Source organism: Neophocaena asiaeorientalis, unplaced genomic scaffold, assembly GCF_003031525.2.
Source record: "Neophocaena asiaeorientalis asiaeorientalis breed wild unplaced genomic scaffold, Neophocaena_asiaeorientalis_V1.1 scaffold504, whole genome shotgun sequence".
NCBI classification, from domain to species: domain Eukaryota; kingdom Metazoa; phylum Chordata; class Mammalia; order Artiodactyla; family Phocoenidae; genus Neophocaena; species Neophocaena asiaeorientalis.
Window position 1 is genome coordinate 3188812 of NW_020174438.1, and position 15133 is coordinate 3203944.

Below are 15133 nucleotides of genomic sequence, written 5' to 3' on the forward strand. Positions count from 1 at the left end.
GCTCACGGTGGTTGGGTGGAAAGTTCTTCAGAACTCTACCATTTCTGTTGATGTGCTGACTCATTCCATAAATATTTATTGGGCGCCAACTGTATGGCATACGCTTTGCCAGTCCCTGGGAATAAAGAAGTGGAGAAAACAGACACAGCCCCTTCCAGCATTGACCATTCAGCTGAGCAGAAAATCAGAGAGTTGTTCAAGAAAGTCCTGAGGAACTGTGTAGCACAGGGAACTCTACTCAACACTCTGTAATGACCTATAGGGAAAGGAGTCTAAAAAAAGAGGGGATACATGTATATGTATAACTGACTCACTTTGCTGTACACCTGAAACTAACACAGCATTGTAAATCAACTGTATTCCAATAAAAATTAATTTAAAAAGAAAAAACAGTAAAGTCCTGAGGAGAAAGCGAGCACGGTGTGTAAACGCAAGAGCTCAGCAGTTGCCGTAGGAACTATGTAAATTGGATAAGGTGATGTGGGAGTACTGGATACCCCATGGATGTCCACTATAGCAGTCAGTGCCCCCCAAGCAACCTCTGGACTTCTAAAGCAGGTTTCCAAGGTACCCTAATTCTGGAACAGAAATACTAGTGTTAGGTCACTGGGAAATGCTGTCATATTTGTCAAGTAATTGATTAATGAGTCATATGTATATGACTTATGGCTTAGAGCAGTGGCTGGTATATAGTAATGCTACCTAAGTGTTAGTGGTTATCATTATGATAACGATGGTGATGATGATTATCCACCCCCTTTGGGTATAGGGGCGTAATTCAGTTGGAAGGGGATATACAAGAGGTGTTAATATAGTGTTAACCAGATTGTGGTCAGGGTGCAGGAATTATCGTAATGGTGAGACTATTCATTATCTCAGTCATCATTCATTCATTCAAAACCGATATATTGAGCACCTACTATGTTCCAGGCTCTGCACTGAACATGAGGGCTATAAATAGAGACTAATCATTGTCCGGGTTTCAAGGTGAGGTGGAGAAATGAGCAGATTAAAAGACAGATACAGAAGTTTGTGACGTGTTTTTATATTAGGGGAAGCATACGAGCTGTGGGAATATAGAGGAGAGGCAACAAATTCAGCCTGGTGGGTAGGAAGTGGGGTGGACAGGTCGCAGAATACTTCCCAGAGAAGTGGAGCTGATTCTTAAAGGACCAGTAAGGATTCTTCCAGGTGATGAGGATGCGGGGAGGGTGTCATCCCAGACAGGGCGACTGGCACAGACCAGGGTACAACAGTACTAGGGAGCATGGACCTCTAGGGGATTTCCAGATGGGTGAGACGTGTAATATAGGGTACACATGGTGAGTGGTCAGCTGTGACCCGCCCCCCCAGCTGTGACCCCCCCCCCAGGAAGAGGGCAGGGAGAGTACAAAGGAATTTGATAATGAAGTTTGTATTTTACCCTAAATGTAGTGGGCAGTCATTCAAAGGGCTTTAAGCAGGGCAGTAGCAAGATCAGATTCGTGTTCTAGAAAGACCCTTTTGGCAGCAGTGTGGAGAATAATTTAGAGGGAGGAAAAATGAAGACAGGAGCCCCTGGGGAAGGTAAGGTTTTCTTCCACGAAACCCTGAAATTGCATCTAAAGTAATATGGTTGCCGCCGGCCAGATGCACATCTAACTGCTCTGTTCTGAGAAATGGTGGTGATCTCTGGGGTGCAGGGTGCTGGAAGGTCTGAAGTTGGCTTCAGGGAAAGCAAAGAGCCTTGCACAGTACCAGGGGGACTGTCATTTGGAGAGAGAAATCTGTTTACTTGAGCAGCCTGTGTGTATGAAGGTGGGCTGATGGTGACCCGAGCCATTCTGAAAGTGGTGGCCCCTAGGGGTAAAGCTAGGATCAAGAAGAGATTGAAAAAAAGAAAGACTGGGGGTTACTATAAGGACACACTTTTAACTCTTCAGCATAAGATGGAGGTCTTGAAAAGTAGTGGGTTCTCCATTATCAAAGGTATGGAGGTAGAGGCTTGATGACAATTTGGCAAAGATGCTATAGGAGGACAAAACCAATGAATGAAGAACTAGATTGGGAAAGCGACAAACAGAAGACCATGGATCAGAACATTATATAAATTCTCTGCGGTATCATCTAAGTAAACAGACCATTACAACATGTGGGGGAAGTTCAAGGTGTTTTGGGAGCACATTGGAGGGGTATGTCATCCAAATTTCAGAAAGGCTGGGAAGGCCACCCAGAGGAAGTGATATTTAAGCAGAAACTTAAAGGATGAGTAGGAGTTAACCAGGGAAAGGGGGTTGGGATTGAGGCATACAGACCACTCCACTTTGTAATTCTCACAAAGAATTATCTGGCTTAAAATGTCACTAATCACAAGGTTAGTACACCTCAATCTAGAGTCAATTCCTGTCTGAGAGCTAGCATCCCTTTTGATACCATAAGATATTTGAATGAATTTTTGCTTCCTCATTTACAATATGTTCTGTATTCATCAAACATAACAATTTTTTGGACAGAATCTAAGACATAGTAGTATGGAAAAGAGAGTAGGGCCATTCTTTGCAATGCTGAGTTCTTTGTAGTCCTGTAATCCCTGGGAAGGCAGCAGTGCAAGTGTGGATGATGCAGTGAAATGGAGCACAAACCCTGCTTCTTCCACCTCTTGGCACCTTGGGGATAATGCTACTCAGTCGCAAGTCATTGCAAAGCTCCTCTCACTGTCGCCTGTGATACCTCCAGCTCTTCAGCTGTCAAGACTCTGAAAGGTATAGGCTGAGCCTGTGCTGTTTGGGGAAAAAGATGGAGGTGGAGAAACAGACTTATGGGAGGCATTAAAAACCTCTGGGTAGGGCTTCCCTGGTGGCACAGTGGTTGAGAGTCCGCCTGCTGATGCAGGGGACACGGGTTCGTGCCCCGGTCTGGGAAGATCCCACAGGCCGCGGAGCAGCTGGGCCCGTGAGCTATGGCCGCTGAGCCTGCGCATCCTGAGCCTGTGCCCCGCAATGAGAGAGGCCGCAACAGTGAGAGGCCCGCGAACCGCAAAAAAAAACCCCGAAAACCTCTGGGTATTTTGGGGAAAAAAAATTGAATTTTGACCTCGTTTCCACAGCCCAATTCCAAGAATAGTCTTACAACTTTGGACTCTCTCCCTTGGGTAATATAAATGTTCAGTTAAATGCTGAGAGAACTGAAGTTCAGTTTTATGATTAACTAACTATCTGTCATAATCTTTTATATTGCTCACTTGCAGATTTTATGGTCACGTCCAACATCATCTTCTCTGTGGTTGTTTGAAAACTTATCCAGCTTTAACATGCTGGAGAGACAGCATGATATAAAAAGAATAGCATGGAATTTAGAGATAGATTATCAATCCCACATCTGCATAATTAGCTGTGTGACCTGGGTCACTTAATAATATCTCTGAGTGTGTTTCATCATTTTGGATTTAAGGGTAACATCTGTCTCATAGGAAGTGTCTGGTATAGCACCTGACACACAAGAGGCGTTCAGTAGGCCAGCGGTCCCCACCCAACCTTTTTGGCACCAGGGACTGGTTTTGTGGAAGACAGTTTTTCCACAGACGGGGTTGGGGGCATGGTCCAGGCGGTAATGCGAGCAACGGGGAGCGGTGGGGAGCGGCTCACTCACCTGCCACTCACCTCCTGCCGTGCGGCCTGGTTCCTAACAGGCCGCGAGTGAGTACTGTTCCCTGGGCCAAGGGCTGGGGACCCCTGCAGTAGCCATTTCTCTTTTCTTAATACATGGCCCTTCCTTCTCTTTTCTATGCTGCTATGTCTTGGGCCCTGTGAAAAACTGTTACATTTGATAGATACAAATCATATTTAAAATAAGGAAGAAAAACCCTCAGTCACATGGCTTATAGTATCCAGAGGTGTGTTATGTCTTACAAGACAGGAATTCCAAGTTGACTTCAGATAGAATATACTGTTTGTCAGTTTTCAACACCCATTTCCTTTAAAAGGTTTGCATAAGAATGAAGGAATGGAAAACATGTTTAAACAATCACATTCTTGACCAACACTGAAAATTGTCAGTGGTGCAAACTTCTCATTTTGAACAATTTTGATTAAAAAAGTCATGGTCTAGGTTCTTTTTTTTTTTCCATGCATAATTTAGAGCTACCTCAATAAAATGTTGTAGATTCTTTGAGCTGGAAGAAATCTTAATGATGATCTATAATAAATGCAAGTGACAGTGCCATGGGCTGTTACTCGGGATGTTAATTGCCCCATAAACTGATCTAATAAGGAAACTCAGACTCAGTAAGTAGGAGTGGCTTGCTCAAGGTGTGGCGAGAGGGTTAGTGACAGGGACATTGTCTCAGTCTGCTCAAGCCTCATGGCCCAGATGGCACTTGGGTGTCACCTGCCTCTCTCTTGACCAGTTGGCAGCAGCAGGGCATGCATGAAGATTGGCTTCTCTGGCTTCTGACCTTCCCCCCTGCCCTCCTGTTGTGGCCTGGATTCATCTGCCCACTGCAGCTAGAGTGACGGATTGTGAGTTGACCATGTTTACCGATCTACCATATTTATCTCTTCAACTACTGGAAAAGGGTCTGGCAGAGACTGAAAATCAAAGCAAAGGAATATCCTGGTGGGGCTCATGCATGGAGGGAGCTGGGTCAGTCCAGGTAACACAGCATGGGGTGGGGGGGGGTGTGTATAACTCAGAACTGTAGACGGTCTCTTGAAACAGACTCAGCTGGGAGGTAATTGAGGGTCTGTACAGCAGCCGCTGAGACTTGTCACTCAACAGCACCACAGTTACCTTGACAAAGCATTGCTGATTGGAAATTAAAATGCATGGGATTGCATGGGGAGTGTTTTCAGGAAGAAATAGAATCGACTTAGGGACACCATTCAGTCTCTTACAGCCGAATGCCAGATGCAAGGATTTTTCAAGGAAACCGCAAGGCTCTCTTCTGTTCTAGAGCAGAAGGTTTAGGGCTTAGGTTGGTTAGAGTAAAGCTATTTTAGGAGACATTGCCAAAGCCTGAGCAGCGAGGCGTCGGAGAGCTGTGTCAGAATTGATGCAGATCCAGCCCTGGAACCAGTCTGGACAAACAGCCCTTGGACTCTATCTGCATCTGCTTGCCGGACCTACTGCTGGAGGTGGACTCCTATTGTCCCAGATCAAACATCTGCAGTGCTTTGGGGCCAGGAGACTTGTGTGTCCAGTGAGTCACCACTTTTTTCTGACTTGCTATGTTGGGTTAGATCAGTGATTCCCAACCACATGGGCAGACATGAGACCTGAGCTCCTTGGGCTCCCTATCTCCTGGGCAGGAGGTTCAGCCAGATTCTCTTTTCTTGAACTCACATTTCTTCCATTAAAAAAGTATATATATGGAAATATAGTTTATGTCTAATGTGCTGTGAAGGCATATGTGCTGTTAATCAGTATATATATATATATATATATATTTTTTTTTACGCCACCAGGGAAGCCCCAATCAGTATATATTATATAATGTGGATTATATGTCAGATTTCCTCCATTAAATTGTATATATATATGTATGTGTGTATATGTATATATAGAGAAATATTAGACAGTATAATGGCCCCCAAAGATGATCACTTCCTAATCCCTGAAATCTGTGAACATGTAACCTTACATGGCAAAAGGGATTTTGTAGATGTTTAATTTAAGGATCTCAAGGTAGGGAGATGATCTTGGACTATCCAGGTAGGCCCAATGTATTGATAAAGTCCTTACAAGAGGGATGCAGGAGGAGTCAGAGTCAGGAAAAGGAGATGTGGTGATGGAGCCAGAGGGTGGAGTGATGCGCTTTGAAGATGGAGAAAGAGACCATGCGTCAGGAATGTAGGTGTCCTCTAGAAGCTGGAAGGGGCAAAGAGATGGATTCTCCTCTAAAGTCCCCAGAAGGAAAACAGTGATGTCACCACCGAGGTGGTGACCTTCTGACCTTCATAACTGTAGAAAATAAATTTTTATTGTTTTAAGCACTGTTTGTGGCAATTTATTACAGCAGCAATAGGAAACTAATACTCCATACATATATGTATACATACACAGTATACACATATCCTCTAAGTTATAAAATTCAAGGATTAGAAAAGTTATACATGTTTGTATATATTTTATAAAGTGAAAATAGCAATAAGTTACACTTAGAGTACTGATTATGACTCAAGATTGTGGTCTCTGGAGCCAGCTCTGCCATGTTCTAGCATTGTGACTTGGGTAAGTCACTGAACTTCAGTTTCCTCATCTCTAAAATGGGGATATGATCCCACCTCATACGGTTAAAGTGAGGGTTAAATGAGGTAATACATATATACACGAGTACCTGGCACATAGTAAGCACCATATTAGATAATGTTATTATCCTGATTTGTCAGATGAAGAAACTGAGGTTGACTTTCCCATGGCCATGCAGCTCTGAAGTGGCACAGCTGGGGTTAGGTCCTAGCCAATCCAGGGGCAGTAGGTTTCCACACTGTACTCTCATCCATAGAGGGAAAGTATCTATCATGGACTGAATGTTTGTGTTCCCTAAAAAATTCATATGTTGGAGCCCCAATCCTTAGCATAGCTGTATTTGGAGATGGACCTCCAAGGTTAATTAAGGTTAAAATGAGGTAATAAGGGTGGGCCCCTAATCAGATAGGATTAGTGTCCTCAGAGCTCCATCCTTCTGCCTGTTTCACCCCTCACTCCGCTGGGAGCATGCAATGAGGAAAAGGCCATGTGAGAACATAGCAAGAAGACAGCCACCTACCTGCCAGGAAGAGAACCCTCACCAGAAACCACATTTACTGGCACCTAGATCTTGGACTTCCAGCTTCTAGAACTGTGAGAAATAAATCTCTGTTGTTTAAGCTACTCAGTCTGTGGTGTTTTGTTATAGCAGCCTGAGCAAAACGACTAATATATTCTCCTTCCCCAGACCCCAATTCCCATTCCACAACCATACGACCTGTTAACTATTTGGTATATACCCGTCCAGACAGACAGACAAACAGACACATACACACAAACACAATTCATAATACTTTTAAAAATAAAATGCCATCATAAAATATATATGGTTTTGGGCTTCCCTGGTGGCGCAGTGGTTGAGAGTCCCCCTGCCGATGCAGGGGACACGGGTTTGTGCCCTGGTCCGGGAAGATCCCACATGCGGCAGAGCGGCTGGGGCCGGGAGACATGGCCGCTGGGCCTGCGCGTCCGGAGCCTGTGCTCCGCAATGGGAGAGGCCACAACAGTGAGAGGCCCACGTACAGAAAAAAAAAAAAAAAAAAAAAAAAAAAAATGGTTTTGTAACTTGCTACTCATGTAATATATCATGAACAACGTTTTTGTTAAATTTATTTTAATTATAAAATAATACATAGATTCATTCTTTTCAAAAAGTTTGAACATTATAGGTAAAGCTAAAGTCTCCTTTGACCACCACTTTTAATCCTGATCTTCTCTATGGCTTGAGATAACCACTGCGTCAGTGTGTATCTTTCCAGATTTTAAATACATTTGCACACATGCACATGTACCCATGGTAAATGTGTAGTGTTGTTTGCTGTTTGTGTCCATGTGCTTAAACAATTTGTGTCATATTGCAAGGACTGTTCTGAAACTTGGTATTGTATTTCTGAGATCTAGCAACATTCATGAACATAGATTTGGTTTATCCCTTTTAACTGCTGAATTGCATTCTGTCACATGAGTGCATTGCATATTTATCCATTCCATTACTGGTGGACCTTTAGGTCACTTTCACTTTCTTGCTATTATAATGTTTCATTTAGTTTTCTTATCCAGTCTTCTTGCATACATGTGAAACTGGTTCCCTGTGGGTAGAGACCCAGGAAGAGGAAATGCTGGATCATGGGATATACACATTTGCAGTTTTTAATAGACTGCCAAGGATCTATCCAAAGTGACTGTCCTCTTTATATATCTCCCAGTGGTGTATGAGAGTACTCTTTTCTCTACAGTATCATCAACACTTGATTTTGTCAGTGTTTTAATTCTTGCAGATTTGATGAGTGAAAAATAGAATCTTCTTATTTTAGTTTGCATTTGGAAAAGTTAATCAATTAGATGGTTGAACAACTTTTCAAGCTGGCTACTTGAATTTTCTCCTTTATGAATTTCCTGTTCATATTCTTCCCCCAATTTTTATTGCATTTTTACCTTTTTCTTATGATTTTTAGGAGTCCTCGTGAATATCTTTCTGTCTAGATACATGCAGTTCTACTTTGTTTATTTTTTAATGGTGCATAGTATTCAATCATACACATCAGAGGCCAGCAAACACTCAAGTCAAATCTGGCCTTCCATATGTTTTTGTAAATAAAGTTTTGTTTTTTTTTTAAAGACATGGCCATGTGCATTCTTTTACGCATTTTCTGAGTGATTAGTGCTACAACAACAGAGCTGAGTAATTGTGACATAGGCTATATGGCCCACAAAGGCTAATACTGTTTATGGCTCTTTATAGGAAAAGTTTGCTCTGATACAGATAAATCAAAATTTGTTTAACCATTCCTCTTTTGATACATATATAGGTTGTTTCCCATTTTCCCACTATTATAAACCATGTGTAATTAATATCATCACACACATATCTTTCTCTGCAGATGTGATCATTTTCTTTGGCTTCTTGGAAGTGGAATTTCTGGCTTATCAGAAGGCTGCTTTTAGTGAAACTTGCTTATTTGAACTAGTACTATGTCTGAATTGGAGGATATTTTACAGAAGTATTGTTATTTCTTAGGAATAATGATATATTCCCATTATTTAGAATCAGCTAGGTACCAGGCATCGTATTAGGTGCCTTATTTAATTAGGTGTACTATCTCATTTAATCCTCCAAGCAACACTGAAACTGGTGTTAATAACTGCCTTTTATGAATGAGGAAATTGAGGTTTTGTGACGTTAAGGAGCTTGTCCAAAACCACAGAACTGGTGTGTGGTAGAGCCAGGATTTGAACCTATTTCTCAGACTTCAAAGCTCCCATATTTTCTGCTACACAGTGATATCTCTCAGTGAGAAAAACTAGGTGATGTGCACTATTGACATAATATCACATTACAAGTAGCAGTTTTACATATTTGTTCTTTTTAATTGAACAGGTAACAACATTTGTAATTAATGGAGTAAGTTTCTGTAGGCAGATGGGTTAAATTAATTTTATAGACTCAAACACTGTTGGCTTTCTTAAGCAAGCTAAACATTTCCTTTGCAATCCTATTTATGCTTCTATAAATAAAGGCACAGCTGTGACGTGGTGGAATGAATACTGGATTTAGGAATCCAAATTTGGAAAACCCGTGGTTTCTGCCTACTTCCAAGGCTGCTGTGTGACCGTGGGCAAATTTCCTACCCTCTCTGTGCCTCAGTTAGTTCACAGTGCTGTGAGAAATCAGTGTAAATAGCTGTGAAGTGCTTGATATAGTGTCTGGCGTGTAATGAGGGTACAGTCTGTGATTGTCTTCATCCCCTGAGGATATTTCCGGAAGGAGGATTCAATCTGATGAACCCTGGGTACATTTCAGTGAGCTTGTTTCAAGCTCAAGTTCCGCCCTGCTCTGAAGCCCTCAGGCCACACCCTTGGCATAATAGTAACTGAGAGATGCCAGACACAGTCCATTGCCAAGAATGTGCCTAATTCCTGCAGTACAGAAAGGAGAAGCTGGGTTGTGACCTTGCCTGGCATTTAAATATGGTTATGCCTGGTCCATGCTCTTCGGTGCGCTGAGAAACAATATGAACAGCTCACACTTATTCAACACTTACTCTATACCATCGATGGTGCCAATTATGGATTTAATTCTCACCGCAGTGCTGGTAGACCAGTACTCCTTCTGTTCCTCAGAGGAATAGACTAGATGAGGAAACAGAGGCCTAGACAGAGTACAAAGAGGCATGTGCTCAGTAGGTAGAAAAGCTGGGATTTGAATCCACATCTCTCTGACACTTAGGCCTGAGCATTTAGCCACCATACTATACATTCCCCCTTGAGAGGAGAATCCCTGGCTGGGAATATATATGTGTTTATTTCAGCTGCAGGTTTCGGGTTGGGAGGATGTGCCGCCTGGGGCATGCCGTGCATCAGACTTATATAAGCTAAGTGGTCATCTCTTAATATCTGGAGGGTAGGATTGCCTTTCTTGATTGTCTGGTGCCACAAATCAACATGTCTGCCTTGGCTATATTGAGTTTTCTTGCCATCTCAGGGAAGCCTCCCCAAGCGTCAGGAAGCGACATCTGATGGCCGACAATTTTGCTTTTATCACTGCCTTTCTCCTGTCAAAGAAGGAGTCTCTTTCACCCCAAATTGCTGCCTAGCATCCATGTCTGAACCAGATCAATTTGTCTGTGCCACTCTGTTGGGATTGCTGTCATTTTTATTGGTTTTAGCTGCCATCTAGACCATCTTGTTGGCAATATACGCTCCAAATGGCCTGGAACTCATCGTTTGTGGCCTCTGCCAGATTAAACATTTAGAACATAATATAGCCAGCTTCAAAAACAATTGTGCAGCCTTCCAGCCAAGCAGCATATTGATTTTAATTTGGGCAGTTGCATACATTTTCAGGTCTTAGGAGGGACTCGGAGGCTTTGGACTGCCAGTGGCTCATGGCCTTTCTCCTTCCCACCCCTGTTTCTCCACTTGGAGCTGGAAGAGCCTAGAGATCACAGGGCCAGAAGCAAAGGTCTCCTTCTGTGCCCCATGTTTTCCCTTTTGGAACTGAGACCATCCCAGCCTCAGATCTAAAACGGTTATGAAGTAGAAAGGCAGCAAGGTAACTAGGAATAGTGTGGGCAGAGCTGGGTTCAGATCCCTGCCTTACCTGGAATGGCACATGACCTTGGGCGAGTCATTTCAACCTCTGGATCTCAGGCTTCTCATCAGTAAAATGGGGGCAATGAGGACATTTAACTCACAAAGCAGATGTTAAGCTTAATTATCATGTGCTGGAAGATCCTCCATAAAAATTTAATGAAAAAAGTGGACTAGTCTGCAAAGATATATAATGCATTTTTGTTGAGTTGATTAACCATGGCAGAATATTTGAATGCCTAAGAAGGGTTTCTTCTCATCCCAAGGATGTATTGATTCAACAACCACTGTGTGGAGATAATGGGCCTGGTGGCTTTCGCATTTTGGTAACAATGGCAGCATCCTGCATACAAGGCTGATGGTGCATAGCGTCTTCAATTAGCCAATTCCCGGGATCCAGTCATCAGTACAAGACCCCAGTGCAGTTTCCACTTGTTCATTCAACATACATTTGCAGACTTCTCACCTTGCAAGGTGCTGCTACATAATTGTGAATGTGTTTGCCTTCAAGGAACTCACTATTTAGGATGGAAGACAAGCTCACATAATGGTAATGACAATGCAGTGCTCTAGTGGCTCTTCTCAAAGAAACATCTGCCAAGGCTGGGGAAGGCCATTCTAGGTCTCCTTATTTTCCATGGTCTCAGAGGGACTCATAGTAGCAGAGCTGCTAGGAACCAAAACTCAAATACACTGGCTTAAACACATTATCAGGTGGTTTTCTGACTTGTAGAAGAAGTCTGGAGGTCAGCAGCTAGGGCTGGGGAGCTCCAGCTGTTACCTCAATATTCCAGCAGGAAGAAGAGAAAGGATGAAGGGACAAAAGGTATTTACTATCAGCTGAGTAAGAAACCATGGCCACTTAACATCTTGTTGAGAGCCCTCCAGTCTGCTAGCTGGGCATTTTGCTGCCCCCTACAGAACAGGAAGGGAGAGTGCTTACTGTATGGAATACTAGCAATCATTGTAACATACACCTGATAGAATGTTACCGTCTTCCCACCACCTGGAGTGTTCCTACATCTGTTTAAAAATAAAGATGGGTGAGGGAGTGGTCAGGCTGAACCAATGACAAAGTTTTGTGGTACAAGATGAGATACCATGGTTTTCAGTGGCAGGGTTAATGTTGATTTGCTTTCCCAGTGTGATGAGTGGGGACTAAAAGGGTGACAGACGGAGATGAGATGGAGTGGCTGAGCTGATTGGAGGCCGACTCAGAAGGAGGTGGCTTCCTTCTGATTGGCTTTGGGAATGGAGCACATGGACAGCCCTGTCTACTGCAGAGAAGCCACTTTTCCTGTCTTCCACTGAAATGGGGAAACCTATAGAGAACACCGGGAGGTAATCAGTATTTGGGGGCCATTTCTTTGGCTAAGATGCCCTGACCTGAATCTGCAACAGCAGTCAAAGGAGTTTTGCTACTTAAGCAAACTGCCTGAGAGGCCCTCCCTAAACCACTGGAATGAGTTTGAGCTCTCAGAAATGAGCCTGGAAGTTATGCTATCAGCCCCTTACATTCTTAAATTGACCTGTCAAGATGGTATGAAGCAATTGTGTCTTTCAGATCAGGATAACCTTCCACTTAAAAACATATTCTAACTCTGGTTGCAGAGAAGTTAAATTAGAATAATGAATAGAGTTTGATAAGTGAAAATCTAACTTTGCCTGCTTGTAGAGAAATAGCTGAATGTCGGCTAAAAAATGAATGTATCAGTGCCTTGGAGAGGCTGACAAGTGATAGATGCTGACAACCCATTTTGTGGAGAGGTACTCAGAGGTATGGGGATACATAGGCTATGGGACTTACTGTAGCACTTATCCTCACCCCCTCCTCCATTCCACACACACAAAGCTGTTGACCACACTGCCACTGTAGAAGTGTCCACACGTCCAGCTGCCTGCCCTCCATCCCCGCTGGTGCCCACAGACACCCCAAACTCAGCCTGTCCAAAACTGACTATCATCCCTCCCCCTTAACTCTGTTTTCCATCCAAATTAGAACTCTGGGTGACATTCTTGACTCCACCCCATATGCCCAATTCTGAACAATCACAAAATCCTGTTAATTCAAATGCCAGAATTTTCCTCAAGTTCATCTTCTCCTTTCCACCCTTAGTACAATGGCCCTGGTTCAGACTCTATTTCTCTCGTTCTACTATCAATCTTCTAAGGGCTACTCCTACCCTCAAATCTGCCCCCTCTACTCTGTGTGTGATGGTCCCTCTCTCTGTATAAAATTCTTCAGTGGGTCCCTTTGCCCTCCATGATAACATCCAATCTTCTTAAGCATGGCTTATTGCAATAATCTATCACAAAGGTAGTGGAGCACGGCAGTTAAGAGTGTATACTCCAGAGCAGCCTGTCTTGGTACACATCCTGGCTGTCACTTGCTGTGTGATTTGCGGAAGTTCCTTATACTGCCTGTGACTTGATTTTCTCATCTGGAAAATGGGGAAGATCATCTTATCTCATTAGGTTGCTATAAGAATCAAGTGAGTAAATAAAAAAAAATAAAATAAAGTAAAAATAAAATAAATGTACACACACAGAGAATAGTGCAAGCCACACAGCAAGCACTGTATAAGCGTTTGCTATTGTGTCTCCTTTCACATACGCTATGCCCTACAACACCTTACGGTTTGCCCTTCTTTGTTTTTTAACATCTTTATTGGAGTAAAATTGCTTAACATTGTTGAGTTAGTTTCTGCTGTATAACAAAGTGAATCAGCTATACGTATACATATATCCCCATATCCCCTCCCTCTTGCATCTCCCTCCCACCCTCCCTAACCCACCCCTCTAGGTGGTCACAAAGCACTGAGCTGATCTCCCTGTGCTATGCAGCTGCTTCCCACTAGCTAGCTATTTTATATTTGGTAGTGTATATATGTCCATGCCACTCTCTCACTTCTTCCCAGCTTACCCTTCGCCTCCCCGTGTCCTCAAGTCCATTCTCTACATCTGCATCTTTATTCCTGTCCTGCCCCTAGTTTCTTCAGAACCTTTTGTTTTTTTTTAGATTCCATATATATGTGTTATCATACGGTATTTGTTTTTCTCTTTCTGACTTGCTTCACTCTGTATGACAGTCTCTAGGTCCATCCACCTCACTACAAATAACTCAATTGCATTTTTTTTTTTTGTTTGTTTTTGGTTTTTTTTGTTTTTTGCTTTTTGTTTTCTTGTGATACGTGGGCCTCCCACTGTTGTGGCCTCTCCCGTTGTGGAGCACAGGCTCCAGACGCGCAGTCTTAGCGGCCATGGCTCACGGGCCCAGCCTCTCCACAGCATGTGGGATCTTCCCGGACCGGGGCACATGATTCCTCCAGCTCCGTTTTTCTTTCTCAAGATTGCTTTGGCTATTCAAGGTCTTTTGTGTTTCCGTACTAATTGTGAAATTTTTGTTTTAGTTCTGTGAAATATGCCGTTGGTAGCTTGATAGGGATTGCATTGAATCTGTAGATTGCTTTGGGTAGTATAGTGATTTTCACAGTATTGATTCTTCCAATCTGAGAACATGGTATATCTCTCCATCTGTTTGTATATCTTTAATTTCTTTCATTGGTGTCTTATAGTTTTCTGCGTACAGGTCTTTTGTCTCCTTAAGAAGGTTTATTCCTAGGTATTTTATTCTTTTCATTGCAATGGTAAATGGGGTTGTTTCCTTAATTTCTCTTTCAGATTTTTCATCATTAGTGTGTAAGAATGCAAGAGATTTCTGTGCATTAATTTTTTATCCTGCTACTTTACCAAATTCATTGATTAGCTCTAGTAGTTTTCTGGTACCATCTTTAGGATGCTCTATGTATAGTTTCATGTCATCTGCAAACAGTGGCAGTTTTACTTCTTCTTTTCCAATTAGGATTCCTTTTATTTCTTTTTCTTCTCTGATTGCTGTGGTTTAAACTTCCAAAACTATGTTGAATAACAGCGGTGAGAATGGGCAACCTTGTCTTGTTCCTGATCTTAGTGGGAATGGTTTCAATTTTTCACCATTGAGAATGATGTTGGCTGTGGGTTTGTCATATATGACCTTTCTTATGTTGAGGTCGATTCCCTCGATGCCCACTTCCTGGAGAGATTTTATCATAAATGGGTGTTGAATTTTGTCAAAAGCTTTCTCTGCATCTGTTAGATTATCGTATGGTTTTTATCCTTCAATTTATTAATATGGTGTATCACATTGATTGATTTGCATATATTGAAGAATCCTTGCATTCCTGGGATAAACCCCACTTGATCATGGTGTGTGATCCTTTCAATGTGCTGTTGGAGTCTGTTTGCTAGTATTTTGTTGGGGATTTTTGTATCTATGTTC